Genomic DNA, 16,283 nt, shown 5'->3' on the forward strand with positions numbered 1-16,283 from the left:
TTGATATAGAAAGATAGATAGAGCTATAGATAGAGCTATATATAGAGAGAGATAGATAGATATATAGAGCTATAGATAGAGGTATAGATAGAGAGAGATAGATAGAGCTATAGATAGAGAGAGATAGAGAGAGAGAGAGAAGAGATAGATAGAAATAGATAATATAGATAGATAGATAGATAGATAGATAGATAGATAGATAGATAGATAGATAGATAGGATAGATAGATAGATAGATAGATAGATAGATAGCTATAGATAGAGATAAATAGAGCTATAGATAGAGAGGGATAGATAGAGCTATGGTTAGAGAGAGATAGATAGAGCTATAGTTAGAGAGAGATAGATAGAGCTATAGTTAGAGAGAGATAGATGAGCTATGGTTAGAGAGAGATAGATAAGAGCTGTAGTTAGAGAGAGATAGATAGAGCTATAGATCGAGATTATAGAGATAGAGACAGATAGATAGAGCTTAATAGAGCTATGGATAGAGATAGATAGATAGATAGGGATAAGATAGATGAAGATAGATGATAGATATATAGATAGATAGATAGTAGATAGATAGATAGTAATAGCTATAGATAGATGATAAATAGAGCTATAGATAGAGAGGGATAGATAGAGCTATGGTGTAGAGAGAGATAGATAGAGCTGTAGTTAGAGAGAGATATGATGAGCTATGATCGAGAATAATAGAGATAGAGAAGATGATAAGAGCTTAAGATAGAGCTATGGATAGAGATAGATAGATAGAGCTATAGATAGAGATAGATTGAGCTATAGTTAGAGAGAGACTAGATAGTATAGACGCATGCACTAAGCATCCGAGCGACTTGTATACCTGAGATACGTAGACTACTATGAAAGACGACTTCATAGACCCTACGATGCTACCTCAAATGCTATGCTCAGCAGATCTGTACGAAGTATGATTAGAGCAGAATCTATGACGTTAGAATAGATTGAGCTATAGTGGTTAAGAGATGCCTAGATAGAGCTGGTTCCTAGCATCGCGTCACGACCCTCCTCTCATTTCTAGTCGAGATAGTAGACAGAGTACGATTAGAGCTTAAGGATATAGACTGTTCGTACTACGATACGCATAGACAGCCTAGATATGAGCTCCATATTATGCAGCAGAGATCTAGAGCCTATCATAGAGCATACGTGATGAGAGAGAAGGGCGTAGATGACCTCACTCTGCTAGACAACCCTGACTCCAGCAGTCAGCACACGATAGGATCCGACACACTCCTACGATGACATATCAAAAGAGAGAGTCTGCACTCACCTGAGTCCCTGCAGGTAAGGAGAGAGAGAAAGCTGTACTCAGCCACATATCGAGTGTGTCACAGTGTGTGTGAATCTAGCTCACACACAACACACACACTGTGACATCGACAGCACACTAGCTACGCACACAGCACACACACACACACACACACACACAACCATGGCACGTTAGCACACTGACACACACACACACACACACTCATCCCTTGTGTCGAACACTCCTCTCTCTCCTCTGCAGGCCACCTGAGGTTTCTCGTGCTGTGTGAGTGGTGTACGCTGTTCGTTCACCTCAGGGAGGTGCGGCTGGGAGCGCGCCATGGTGTGTGTGCTGTTAGAAGCTGTCGTGGCTGTGTGTGTGTGATGTGTGATGTGTGTGTGTGTGTGTGTGTGTGGTGAGTGTTCTCTTACCATTGGGCGGAGGCTTGATGTCTGTGTCTCCTTGTTGGCTGGAGCTGTCTGATTGTCCAGATTCTAGAAGAGAAGAGAGGGATTTAGCTTGGCTGTGGTGGATACAAAGTATACTGCTGTATGTGAGGAAAGAGGAAGGGAGGAGGTGTTGGAACCCCTCTGAACTTCAGTCATAGATTCATACTGACAGATGGGATATTTGAGGAGAGTAGGGAGATTGCTTCACTAAGGGTCAAGGAGGGTGTCTGTATACAGTGTTTATTTGTATATATCAATGTCACAGAATGTTCCCAATGTCCTACCCCCCCCCCCTCAACTCCTGTCTCAAGGTGTCAGTATTTTGTTGTCGTTGTGTGTGTGTGTGTGTGTGTGTGTGTGTGTGTGTGTGTGTGTGTGTGTGTGTTTAAGGGTGTTCTGTTTATGCAGCCTAAAACCCTGCCAGCAAGGAGGTATTAAGTGAGATTAAGAAGAGGGATATGGTTGCGCTGTTAGATGTTGGATGGTGCGCGCGCACACACACACCACACACACACACCACCCCCCCCCCCCCCCCCTGGGCTGACTGCGCCATCTTACTTCCCAGGGAGGGGATTTAAGGCTAAGTGTGGTAAAGGTGAAGGAAACTCAGTGGCCTTTAGATATTGACAGAGACAGCAGTGGCACACACACACACACACACAGCACACACACACACACACACACACACACACACACACACACACACACTACACACACACACACACAACTCCACTACACACAAGCACACAGCTGTCACAGCCTTATTACTGCTCTTGGCATTGGTAGGCCGCAGAAGCCAGGGACTAGAGTAGAGATTACAGCCACAAGGGAGAGGTTGTTACAGCAGAAGTCTTTCAGTAAAGACTCCCTAACCTCCAGCATGTGTCATTACAGGCTACCTGATCCATTAGAACACAGTGGAGAACCAAGGCTGACACAGAAAAGTACTATTGGTGATTGCGTGTGTTTCTTTGTGTATGCACTGTGTGCTATCTGGCATGTGTGTGTGTTTGTGGTCTATGTCCATGCACAGAATGTAGTCTATGTATAATTAACAATAAGGCCCGAGGGGGTGTTCCTCGCACAACGCACTGCAGAGTGCCTGGATACAGCCCTTAGCCATGGTATATTGGCCATATACCAACAAAAAACAAGGTTCCTTATTGCTATTAGAAACTGGCTACCAACGTAATTAGAACAGTAAAATAAATTGTTTGTCAACCCATGGTACAGTATATGGTCTGATATACCACGGCTGTCAGCCAATCAGCATTCAGGGCACGAACCAAGCATGAGTGTATGTTTCTGAATGGCGGAGTGCGTGTGTATGCGTGTACAGTACCAGTGGCGTGGGCATGCACTGCAGGGCCACAGCCAGGCCTACTAACAGAGGTGTTTATCTGCAGCATGTAGGTGATAACAGAGCAGAACTGATGCCAACACGCATAGACACATACACAAGATGCACAACACACAACCAAGCACACATACACACACCCACCCGCACACACAATCACACACACAGCACAGCCTCCACACTAAGCCACGAGATTAGCTAGTAGAAACAAAAACAGACCGTTCTCACTGCTTGCTAATGCTGAGAGAGGAGAGAGAGTACAGAGAAAGTGAGGAACAGAGGGAGAGAGAGAGCAAGAGAGGGAGAAAGAAAGAGCGAAGTAGAGAGACAGAGCGATAGGGGGAGAGAGATAGAGGGAGAGAAAGAGAACAGGAAGGAAAGAAAAGAGAGAGGAGAAGAGGTTTGGGACAGAGAGAGAGAAGGCGGAGAGGGAGAGAAACAGAAAGAGAGAATAGAAAGAGAGCTCCTTTTTCCTCCCTTCTGCAGACTTCTCCCTCTTTTATTTTTTCTCGTTATCTTTTCTCGCTCGCTGCTCCTGGCAGCCATCTTATGGCTTGGCAGCCATTTTAGCATTGGCGGTAGCGAAGCATTCCAGCTAGCTGACGCCACTCACACACAACCGTGCGCGCACACACACACACACACACACAGACTCAAAGTAAACATATACGTTGGCCAACGAAAACTGTTAAGAAAGAAAATAGCGTCCACTGAACTTTCTTCCTCTTGTGTTTCGCCTCCTGAYTCTATAATAAGAAGCGGTGACTCTCCGACACGGTACGTACAGCACATTGTGTGTGTCAGAGCTACAATCCAATGGAAAGCAGTTGGTGTTAAAGTGGTCTAACTGAATAAACACAGTAAACAGAACCCTCAAKKCAATRAGGGTTTCTGGAATGATACAAATTGATTGAACAMATTCTCCTCAGTCAATCCCCAGTAAATGTGCTTTGATGTGAGTGATTTGTAGGCTAGTGGTTAGCACCACTTGGACCTGCTCCTTGGCCCAGATATAGGTGTGATTGAAGAAGCATGCGTGACAGAGAGAGAGCTTCTGTTCCTATCAYAGATGATAAGAGWTATCAGGACAGTCAARACTACAYGCCCACTGACAACCSCCATTTAACAGCACCCCCAGTGCTCTAGAACATCACTCTAGAACCCCACTCTGGTGAAGTGGTCACACTGACRGTCACAGCACAGCTGATTCTACATCTCTGGTAGCTTTAGCCTGGCTAGCCTAGCCCTACTATAACTGCTGGTGAACTCTTATTCAGTACCACTTATGTGTATCTCTATGTCACTACAGAGAAGGAACTGCCTGCTGGTTATCACCCCGACGCCAGCTGCAGGCACTGAGGCAGCCAGCCCCCCCGGCCTCCCCCACAGTGTGTGTGTGTGTCTCTGTCTCTCCCCCATCCTCCCCCCAGCATCCTAGACACACATCCAGACCTCTTATCTGTACTCCACAGCCCCCCAGGCCCTCCCCAGAAACCCAAATCATGCCCCTGCAGCTCCTGTAGCTCCCCTAACATCCTTTACTCCTACCCCCCAAAACCCCACAGCCTACCGCACAACACCTCCAAGGTCCAAAATTATTGGCACCCTTGAAAAAGATGAGKAAAAAAATATGTATAAAATAAATAATTATGAGCTATATTGTATGCKATTTTTTACTAWTACATTTGCTCAGAGAAAGCCATTTTGTTTAACAAGTAATACAAAACAAAATCACAAAAAGATAGGTGTCAAAGTTATTGGCACTCCAGCTGTCAATACTCCGCCACCCTCCCCTTGCGAGAATAATGTCACAGTCTTTTTCTACAATGTTTTATGAGARTGGATAACACATTGGGATCTTCCTCCATTCAGACGGAATCTTTCCAGATCCTTGATATCGTTTGTCTGCGCTTATGGACTGCCCTCTTTAATTCAATGGGGTGTTATTGCAAAATGTTGATTTTGTAGTCAATTAACCATTTCTTTGTGGATTTTGATGTGCACTTGGGGTTATTGTGCTGGAAGATCCACTTATGGCCAAGTTTCAGCCTCCAGGCAGAGGCAACCAGGTTTTGGGCTAAAATGTCCTGGTACTTGGCAAAGTTCATGATGCCGTTGACCTTAACAAGGACACCAGGACCAGTGGAAGCAAAATAGCCCCATAACAAGATCCACCACCATATTTTACAGTAGCTATGAGGGTCTTTTCTGCATATGCATCATTATTTTGACGCCAAACCACCACTGGTGTGCGTGGCCAAAAGAGTACTATTTTCATGTCATCTGACCATACCATCAGTTTCATCCAAGCGCCTCTACCTTTTAGTAAACTCCATGCGTTCGATTTGTTGTTTGCTCTCGAAAAAATTTATTTGTTGGGGCAACCCTTCCAAAGATCCTATTGAAATAAACAAAAGGACAATATAGGAGGAAGGTGAAAACACTCGTCATCTGTGGTAGGGCTTGCAGATGATAATGGATTACAAAGGGAAACCCGGCCGGGAGTTGCCCAGCGATGCAGAACTCCCAAACTAGCTAAATGCCTTTTGCTCGCTTTGAGGAATATAACACTGTGCCTTGCGTGAAATACCCTGTTTTCCAGATGACTGTGTGATTTCGCTCTCTGTGGCTAATATGAGCAAAACGTTTAAACAGGTTAACAATCACAGGGCCAGACGGAATACCAGGGAACGTTCGTTCTCAAAGCATGCACAGAGCAGCTGGCAAGTGTCTTCACTGACATGTTTTATCTCTCCTTGTCCAAGTCTGTTCTCCAAGGTAACCTGCCTACATGACTATCGCCCTGTAGCACATCCGTAATTATGAAGTGCTTTGAAAGGCTGGTCATGACACACATCAACACCATCATCCCAGACACCCTAGACCCACTCCAATTCGCATACTGCCCCAACAGATCCACAGATGCAATTGAACTTCACACTGCCCTCTCCCACCTGGACAAGAGGGGAAATAACTATGGGAGAATGCTGTCCATAGACTCCGGCTCAGCGTTCAACACCATTGTCCCCTCCAAGCTCATCACCAAGCTAGGGACCCTGGGACTGAACCCCTCCCTCTGCAACTGGATRCTGACTTCCTGATGGGCCAGCCCCAGGTGGTGAGAGTACGCCATGCTGACCCTCAACACAGGGGCCCCTCAGGGGTGTGTGCTTAGTCCCGTCCTGTACTCCCTGTTCACCCAAGACTGCGTGGTGACGATGGAGGTAGGCCTGATCACKGACAGCGATGAAACAGCCTAAAGGGAGGAGGTCAGAGACTTAGCAGTGTGGTGCCAGGACAATAACCTCTCCCTTAACTTCAGTAAGACCAAGAAGCTGATCGTGGACTATAGGAGAAAGAGGGTAGAGCACCATCCACATTGACAGGGCTGTTGTGGYGCGGGCCGAGAGCRGCAAGTTCCTTGGCATCCACATCACTAAGGACTTAAAATGGTCCACATACACCCGCACAGTAGTGAAGAGGYCACGGTAGCGCCTCTTCCCACTCAGGAGGCTCAAAAGATTTTGCATGGGACCTCGGTTCCTCAAAAAGTTTTACAGCTCCACCATTGAGAGAATCTTGACTGGCTGCATCACCGCTTGGTGGCAAATGCACCGCCCTCGACCACAAAGCACTACAGAGGGTGGTGAGGACAGCCCAGTACATCACTGGGACAGAGCTCCCTGTCATCCAGGACCTCTATACCAGGCGGTGTCAGAGGAAGGCCCGAAAACTTTCCAAAGACTCCAGCCACTCAAACCATAGACTGTTCACGCTGGACCAACAGGCCCCCGAGACAGCTTCTTCCCCCAAGRCATAAGACTGCGCATGTGACAAATACAATATAATMTTTTATTTTGACATGGAGGTGGCATCTAATTGTAGATTTGGTGACCAGAAGTTGTGGCCAATTTCTGGAATTCTCCAACTGTGGCCCTTGGACTTTTCTTTTCCTCCAGAACTATCMTCCTCACTGCGCTTGGGGACAAGATACACTTGCATCCTCTACCAGGCAAGTTTACCACTGTTCCAGTGGTTTAAAAACTTCTTCATTGTTGCCCTAATAGTGGTAAGTGGTATTTTTTAGTTTTTTTAGCAATGCTTTGGTACCCATTGCCTGATTTATTAAGGTCAACAACCATTTGTCTCTTTTCGTTTGTGAGTTCTTTACCTTTTCCCATGGTGGTGGATGACAAAGGGCTTTTACATGAGTGTCACCTCATATTTATACCCCGGTGAAACAGGAAGCCATGGAAAGCCATTGCAGTTCATTAAACTGAGATTAATTGGAAGAGGTAGAATGTTAATGCAGATTTAATTTTGTTTGTTTTATTTATTTTAAACAGTATTTTCTGCTCATCTTTATCAAGGGTGCCAATCATTTTGGACCTGACTACATACACAGCTATAGGAATAAATTCCTCCAGTTCCTCCAAATCCCCAGTAGTCCATTTACACAATCACAATCCTGTACTGCTCCTCCCCAAATTCCCCCAATGGACTTTCATGAAGTCTGATGTAAAGTTTCTGGATGTTAAGCATGGCATCCTAGACCCAACAGCCTCCAAGTTCCCAATGTGGCCTCACGCATCTCGACAGTATCGACCATCTGACCTGCCTATCGCCATAGGTCCCCCCTTCTCTCAGTCTGGCTCTACCAAACGCCTGACGGAGTCCCATGATCCCACCAAGTCCCCACAAACGCGCTGTACAAAGTCCCATCTTCCCGAGCCTTAGTCTCCCATCAAACGGCCTGACAGGTGGCATTATTTGCCAACACCAGGTCCCACAACCCTGACAGTCCCATCGGTATTCCCACCAGTCCCACAAACCTTGACAGTTCCATATGTGGCCGCACCCAGTCGTCCACAAAACCCTGACAGTGTCCCTATTTCCACAGTCTCCACAAACCCTGACCAGTCCGCATATCCCCAGCCAGTCTCCATCAAGAACACCTGAGGACAGTGCCCATTATAAATTCCCACTAGTCTCGACAAAACCACTGACACAGTCCAACAGTATTTCCCACTTCACCTCTGCCACAACACCTGAGCGAGTTCCCCAAATAATTCCCATCGTCCAGTCTCCCACAAAACCCCCTGACAGTCCCGCTATGATTCCAGCAGTCGTCACAAACGCCTTGACCAGTCGCAACAATATTCCCACCAGCTCTCCAAAACACAAAACCGGCTGACGAGTCCCATGTGAATTCCCACTTAGGCTCCACAAACGGCCTGAGACAGTGGGGCCCAGTGGATTCCGAAGCGACCAGGTCCCCCGAAGACAGAAGGTCTCTCTACAAACCTCTGACGAGGGTCCCGATATGTCACATTTGCCTCCACAAACCCTGTTACAGTCCCTATCATTTCCCCAAACACGAAGTCTCCAACAAACCCTGACAGTGCCCATATTCCCCACCAGTCTCCACCAAAACGCCCGCTGGTACAGTCTCCATGGATTCCCACGCAAAGTCGCCCACGAAAGCTCCGGTGGACCAGTGCCCATATTCCACAACCGAGTCTCTCTCGAAACAAGACGTCCTGACGAAGTCGCCCACGTGATCTTCCCACCAGGTCTCCAACAGAAGCCTGACAGATCCCCGAGTATTCCCCGCCGCTCAAGAACGGAACAGCTGACAGTCCCATATTCCCCCACCATGTCTCCACCTGAGAGGCTCCCTGACAGTCCCATATTCCACCAAGTCTCCAACAAAACCGCCGTGACAGTTTCACCATTACCTCTGTAACCACCAGTCCACCACAAAACCCTTGACCGTCCCAATTTATCACTCCCACCAGTCCCCAACCACATACCCATATCCCTATACAAGTAAGCCTTCAGAGTGGTGCCTATTACATACACACCCCCAATATGGTGGTGGCCTCGTTTTCTCCGGGACCTCCTAATGAACACAGTGCCGGGTAGTACTTTCTCTTCGTGGTCGGGTGTGCCTCTCTTCTCCTCTCTAACCCTCCCGTCTGCTTTTCTCTCTCTCCCATCTCAGAGAGAGACCTCTCTTTTCACTCACTCTTCTCTCTCCTAACTCCTCCCATTACCTGACTGTCCTCCAACCGTTGTCCTATACTCGCTCAGGGTCGTTCGCATCTAGTGGTCCACTTCGTCTCCCTCTCCGTCTGGACCCCACCTCTGTCGTGCCTCCGTCAGCTCAGCCCCCCTCCTCCTCTCCCCTGTTACACATACCCACTCCCTCGTCCGGTCCCTCTCTCTCCGGTCCGTCCTCGCCGTCTGTGGTCAACCTCTCTACCCATTCTGCCTTTTACCGATACCTCCTGTGGTATCCTCTCGCTCCTGCCTTCTCCTCCTTCGGACCCTCCTGCCAACCGTCCCTGTTTAGGTTCCCCTCGCTTGGCAGTCCCCGGTCCTGCTCCTGGTTGTCCTCCTCGGTCCTGTGTTCCTCCTCTCTGGTCTCCCCCGTACCTCCTGCATTCCTCTCTCCCGTCTTTTGAGGTATGCTCTCTACTCGTCGTCGCCTCTGCTGTTGCCTCACACATGTCTGTGCGATTACCTACCAAAAGAATCCCTTCCCCTCCCTCTGGCCCCCCTCTGTGTTGGTTCCTCTCTCTCCCCCTCTCACCTTCGCCCTTTACCTAACCCTTCAGTGTGGTTCTCTCTCATCAAGGTGCTCTCCTCCTCCTCTCCATTTACCCCCTGCTCTGGTTATCTCTCCTGCTCGCCCACCACTGGGCCTCTCCTTTCCTGTTCCCTCTGTGGTTAACACTCGCTCCCTCTCCTCTCCCCCCTCTTGTGGTTCTTCTCGCTCCCCCTCCTCTCCTTTCCTCCCTCTGTGGTTCCTCTCTCCCTCTCCTCTCCCCCCTCTGTGGTTCTCTCTCTCTCCCGCTCCTCTCCTATCCCCCCTCTGTGGTCCTCTCTTCTCCACTTTCCTTCCTCGTGTTCCTCTCTCTCCCCCTCCACTCCTCCCTCTGTGGTTCCTCTTCTCTCTCACTCCTCTGCTCCTTTTCTCATCAGTCTCCTGTCATTCTGTCCTCCCATCTGCACTTTCCTATCTCCCTAACCTTTGTCCCTCCCTCTTCCCTAACCTTCACTGTCTCCTCTTCTCCCTAACCTTTGTCTCCTCCTCTCTTCCCAACTCCTCCATCTCTTCTCCCTAACCTATGTCTCCCTCCTCTCTCTTCTCTAACTCACTCTCCTCCTTCCCCTAACCTCTGTCCCCTCCTCTCTTCCCTAACCTTCACTCTCCTCTTCTCCCTAACCCTGTCCCCTCCTCTCTTCCTAACCTTCACTCTCCTTCTTCTCCCTAACCTCTGTCCCCTTCCTCTTCTTCCCTAACCTTCACTCTCCTCTTCTCCTAACTCCTTTGTCCCTCCTCTCTCCCTAATACAACTCTCATACAACTCTCCCCCTTTCTCTCCCCCTCCCTCTCCTCTGTGGTTCAAATATAAATTCAAAGGCATTATTGCATGGGCAACATATGTTTACATTGCCAAAGAAATGAAGAATAGACAACGAATAGAAGCGGAAAATAAAAAGGGAAATATAAGTAAACTAAACATTTAAACACACAAAAAAGTTTGAAAATAATATAGACATTTTTAAATGTTATTTATTTATTGGCAGTGTTGTGTACAGTATGTACAGTGTTGTGTACAGTATGTACCGTGTTGTAACAATGTACCAGTAGTTAAAAGGGAATAAAAGGTATAAAAGGGAAATAATAAACAGATCAAAACGGACCACACATCTTGCTACTGTGACGTCTGCACATTGTGGTATTTCGTGTAACAGATATGGGAGTTTATCAATGTTTTGATTTTTTTACAAATTCTTTGTGGGGTTCTGTCTGATCTGAGGGAAATATGTGGTCTCTAATATGGTCATACATTTGGCAGGAGGTTAGGAAGTGCAGCTCAGTTTCCACCTCATTTTGTTGGCAGTGTGCTCATAGCCTGTCTTCTTTTTGAGAGCCAGGTTTGCCTACGGCGGCCTCTCTCAATAGCAAGGCTATGCTCACTGAGTCTGTACATAGTCAAGGATTTTCTTAATTTGTCTCAAAATATCTCTCCACTTTCAGTCCCCCCCCCCTCCCCCGCTGTGTTCGGTGTTAAATCTAGTTGATTGTTGACCTTTGAGTGTGTTTTCAGTGTGTACGTTTGTGTTAATCCCCATTGATCTCTGACCGGTGGTGGTGACCGGCTGGCCTCTGGGGTCACAAAGGTCGGACAGACCATGTCACACTGAGCAGCCCGCCGGACTAACAGACGGCTAACTGAGGGCAGAATAAAGTCCAAACAGCCCAGATTAACAAACTAAGCACTCCCACAACAACACATACTGACACACACACACATAAAACTCAACACACCACACACACACACACCCCCACACACACACACACAACACACACACACACACACACACACACACACACACACACACACCACACACACACGCACACACACACACAACACACACACACACACACACACACACACACACACACACACACACACCACACACACACACACACAACACACACACACACACACCCACACACACCACACACACACACCACACACAACACAACACACCACAAACAACACAACACAACACAAACACACACACACACACAGTTAAAACACATTCACACTGACTCAGATTAAAACACAACACACACACACACACACACACACCACACACACACACACACCACAGCAACGACGAGCACACCAACAGCACTACACTCAGCACACAGAGTCTATAAATCAGATGGAGAGGGGAAAGTGGAGTCAAAACCAAGAACACCCCAGAGCTGGCCAGATGTTTTATAGGGCAGAGAAGTGTCCATGTGAATGAGTGTGTACACACACCTGTGCTATGTTAATGCTTGTAATGTAAAGCCGCTCCTCTGTTCCAACATGTGAAAACCACAAGTGAGCACCATCAAGTGCATGGCCATCTGTATATCTTACCAGTGTGTGTGTGTGTGTGTGTGTGTGTGTGTCAGTGCGTATTCACAGAGATTCCCCTCACAAATGCCAACTCTCCCTCCCTTTACCTCCTTCATCCCTCACTCTTCCCCAAAACACAGGATAACGCAGTACTGCCTCCATGTCAACTCTCCCCATCCCTCCCTCCCTCAAGTCCCTCCCTCCCTCAGTCCCCCCATCCATCCACCCTCCCTCCCTCCCTCAGTCCTCCCCCATCCATCCCTTCTCCCTCCATTCGCTTCTTCCCCAAAACACAGGATAACGCTGTACTCAAGCCTCCCAATTGGGTTTCGCTTAAGAGGTTTATGGGTATGTTGCTAAACATTCTGACCTTTTTTTAATCCTTAATGCGCTTAAAATGTTCCACCCCTCCTAATCCCCTCGGCTATCCCACACAGATGTTCACTCAGCTCTTTTATTGGACATTATTTTWGTATTTATATTTTCCTGGGTTATTTTTTTAGCTGGTTTATTTTATAACTTTTTCCAGTTTTTCTCTCTTTTATTATTTATTTATCATTTTGTCATTTATTTTCATATAAGTGGATTAAAAATATATATACTTCTCTGCAGGCAGTCTGTATGGACACCCCTGCTTTGATGGGGTCCTGACAGTGTGACTAAGGAACCTATAGTAGCAGGTCAATAAGCCCTGTAGCACTGCTCCTGTTTGAGTTAAAAGCCTCTGACCCAAGACAAAAGAGAAATGATCCATCCTAAATGTGTGTGTGTTTGCCTATGGGTGCGTCGGTGTGCGTTTCTCCATTTGTGTGCATGTGCGTTTCCACAATGCACTGTGCCAGTCAAACCAGGCAGAAGCCCACGTGTGTGTGGAGCGTAGTGGCAGCAGTGGGTTCTGAGTAGAGAGCAGGTGTGCCTAGCCGCCCCGCACAGCTTGCTGCCCATCTGTGCGCCCGTCTGTGTGCCGCCTGCGCCCACGCTCTGCCAACACCGCCGTGCCGCACCAAGGGGACCCCGGAGAGAGAGCGGAGGGAGGGAGGGAGGGAGAGAGGAGGGATGGAGGGAGGGGGCCTCTGCAGGGCTGGGGCCTGGAGGATAGGCAGGGGATGGGTGGATTGGGGAAGGGAGGGTAAAATAGGAGAGAGGAGAGAGGGAGAGGTGGATGGAGAGATAGAGGGATTGATGGAGAGAAGGTAGGGGAGAAGGACTCCAGGGCTGGGGCCTAGAGAGCCCTGACTAGAGGACAAATAGACAGTGGGGGAAGGAGGGAGTAAAAGGAGGAAAAAGGAGGAGAGAAGAGGGAGAGAGGGAGGAGGAGGGAGGGAGGGAGGATGGGGGATGGAGGGGAGGGTGGAGAAGGAAGGGAGGAGGAAGGGAGTGTTCCAGGGCTTTGGCCTGGAGGATAGATAGACAGGCAGGGCATGGATGAGGAGGAGAGAGGGAAGAATGGAGCGAGTATAAGGAGGGCTAGATAGACAGGCCAGGGGATTGGTAGAGTGGGTAAAGGGAGCAGGGAAGGGGGAGAGGGCTGGTGGCTGCATGCCCATACACAACACACCCCTCCGCCACCTTGCTCTGCTTTCTCTCTCCCATTCACCTCTTATCCTAATAATACCACTACACCTTCAGCCCTCATTCTCTCTCTCTCCTCTCTTCTGTTGTATCAATCAGCTACCGCTGCTCTGTAATACAAGTGTTTAAGTCAATAACATGGAGTGCCTATAGGCATACAGAAAGATGTTTTATTGTTTATGGACCAATTAGTGTTGGGCTATTAAAGAGAAAAAATAGTGTCTGTCTTCTCCCAAAAAGTGATCTTTTAATAAAGCATTGATTTCTGGCGGCAGGTAGCCTAGTGGTTAGAAGCGTTGGACCAGTAACCAAAGGTTGCTAGATCGAATCCCCGGAGCTACAAGGTAAAAATCTGTCGTTCTGCCCCTGAAACAGGCAGTTAACCCACTTTCCTAGGCCTCATTGTAAAGAAGAATTGTCGTTTAACTGATGCTAGTTAAAATAAAGTTTATAAAAAATATATAAAAGATATCACCAAACCTTCTCTTTGACACAGTACATGATCGGTCCCCCACATTGGGTGATCATTACTATGCAAGCTGGCCTGTTGGTCACAGCCCCAACAGATACACACTGATTCATAATTAATATGGATAGCCGGGTGGAAATAGATTGCCTAATTCAGTGGCTGGGAGTGATGCTGACAGGCCTGTTATAGRCCCCGTAGGACCCCTAGGGCTCAGTCAGAACCCTACATATACACAGGGGCGATATGGCCTAAAAATACTATCTAAATGTTTTCTAACTTATGGGCGATTCACAATATATATATATATATATATATATTTTTTTTAATGCTTTCTCTAAATATGCATTGTATAATTAAAGGTCAAATACACTGCATTTCAAAAAGTCAGCAATACTCTAATGAATTCAGGGCTTGTGAAGTTATACCTAGGCTAAATATAAGCCTTCCACAACCATAAGACCCACTAATAATTGTATTATTTTATCTAAATAGTTTAAATCAGCTTTTTTTTGTTGCAATAATCAGTAATCTGGATTTCAAGTCTATGAACATGACCTTTTTGGTTACAAATGTAACTAGAACCCTGCATAATGCACATTCACTAATGACTACCTTGTTGCAGCAGGCAACACTCTCTCCAGCCCAGGTGRTAGTGATTAGCCAGTGACTCTTTATATTTTAAGTTTAGCCAACTTGGATCTATTTTCTAGCTAACCAGGTAGAGCAGTTACATCGCTATGAACACACCCTTCTGTCTGTCTCCAACTGTTTGAAAAGCATGTTAGCCTGTCCACTTTTTCAACAAAGGAAATCAAGTGGCCCACCTTATTTCTCAGAARGAGAACTAGTTGCCAATTCCTTATATAATTATGTTTCAGGCMTATTGCGCATTTCTAAAACACAGACCAGACAGCTGGTATAACAGTCTTTGGCTAAAATYCTGCTAGCGGTACATCGCTGCCTGCGACAAACTGAGCATTCATTTTCCAGAATCAATGTTCATTAATAATATCCTTTTAGGGTATCGTCTGAAAAGTTCACTTCTACTCTATTACAGTAAAATAATGTTGGACCAAACCTCAAACAGCTGAAACCCTGTTAACCTTCATTCTCGTGTTAGTACCTCTGTTCATTTTCATCTCTGTGTTAGTACCCTGTTATACTTCATCTCTGTTTAGTACCCCTCTCATCTTCATTCTTGTTTAGTAACCCTGTTAACCTTCATCTCTGTGTTAGTACCCGTGTTAACCTTCATCTCTGTTGTTTAGTACCTCTTACTTCATCTCTGTGTAGTACCCATTCTCTCATCTCTGTGTTAGTACCTCTGTTAACCTTCATCTCTGTGTTAGTACCGCGCCCTGTTCAACTTCATCTCTGTGTTAAGTACCCTAGTTAACCTTCATCTCTGTGTTAGTACTCTGTTAATCTTCATCTCTGTGTAGTACCCTGTTAACCTTCATCTCTGTGTTAGTACCCTGTTAAACCTTACATACTCTGTGTTAGTACCTGTTAACCTCATCTCTGTGGTAGTACCCCTGTTCCTTATCTCTGTGTTAGTACCATCGTTAACCTTCATATCTGTGTTTAAGTACCCTGTTAACCTTCATCTTCTGTGTTAGTACCTCTGTTAATCTTCATCTCTGTGATAAGTACCCTGTTAACCTTCATCTCTGTGTTAGTACCCTGTTAACCTTTAATCTCTGTGTTAGTACTCTGTTTAACCTTCATCCTTGTGTTAGTACCCTGTTAATTTTCTTGTGTTAGTACCCTGTTAACCTTCATCTCTGTGTTAGTACCCTCTTCATCTTCATCCTTGTGTTAGTATCTGTTAACCTTCATCCTTGTGTTAGTACCCTGTTAATTTCATCTCTGTGTTAGTACCTGTTAACCTTCATCCTTGTGTTAGTACTATGTTAACCTTCATCCTTGTGTTGTACCCTGTTACCTTCATCTCTGCTCAGACTAAAGAATTAGGGGCCACGGCCATAGTGTGTGTGTGTGATGTATGTATGTGTTTGTGTCTGTTGTTGTGTGTGTGTGTGTGTGTGTGTGTGTGTGTGTGTGTGTGTGTGTGTGGTGGTGGTGGTGCTGGTGCGTGGTGGTGCTGTGTGTGTGTTAGTTAAACTAGATATAAATGTTTTTTTTGCATGGGCTGTGTCTCAATCCAACGCATCCTCCTATGTCGCCCTTCCGCATCTGCAGTGGAAAGTCTGTCTGTCAGACCAGGATACATCCA

General features: G+C 46.7%; 1 long non-coding RNA gene across 2 annotated transcripts; it reads right to left on the reverse strand.

Moving 5' to 3' along the window:
- Positions 1-15,140: 15,140 nt before the first annotated feature.
- On the reverse strand, positions 15,141-15,922 carry LOC139025650 (uncharacterized). 2 transcript variants are annotated; one of them, XR_011477264.1, is made up of 4 exons: positions 15,770-15,922; positions 15,701-15,738; positions 15,445-15,493; positions 15,141-15,209 (listed from the first exon to the last, which is right to left on the reverse strand). It is a non-coding gene; the product is annotated as an uncharacterized lncRNA (long non-coding RNA). The 2 variants fall into 2 exon arrangements; XR_011477265.1 differs by lacking the exon at positions 15,141-15,209 and adding an exon at positions 15,234-15,266.
- Positions 15,923-16,283: the final 361 nt, after the last annotated feature.

The sequence above is a fragment of the Salvelinus sp. IW2-2015 genome, unplaced genomic scaffold (assembly GCF_002910315.2).
Source record: "Salvelinus sp. IW2-2015 unplaced genomic scaffold, ASM291031v2 Un_scaffold3019, whole genome shotgun sequence".
In the NCBI taxonomy this organism is placed as follows: Eukaryota; Metazoa; Chordata; class Actinopteri; order Salmoniformes; family Salmonidae; genus Salvelinus; species Salvelinus sp. IW2-2015.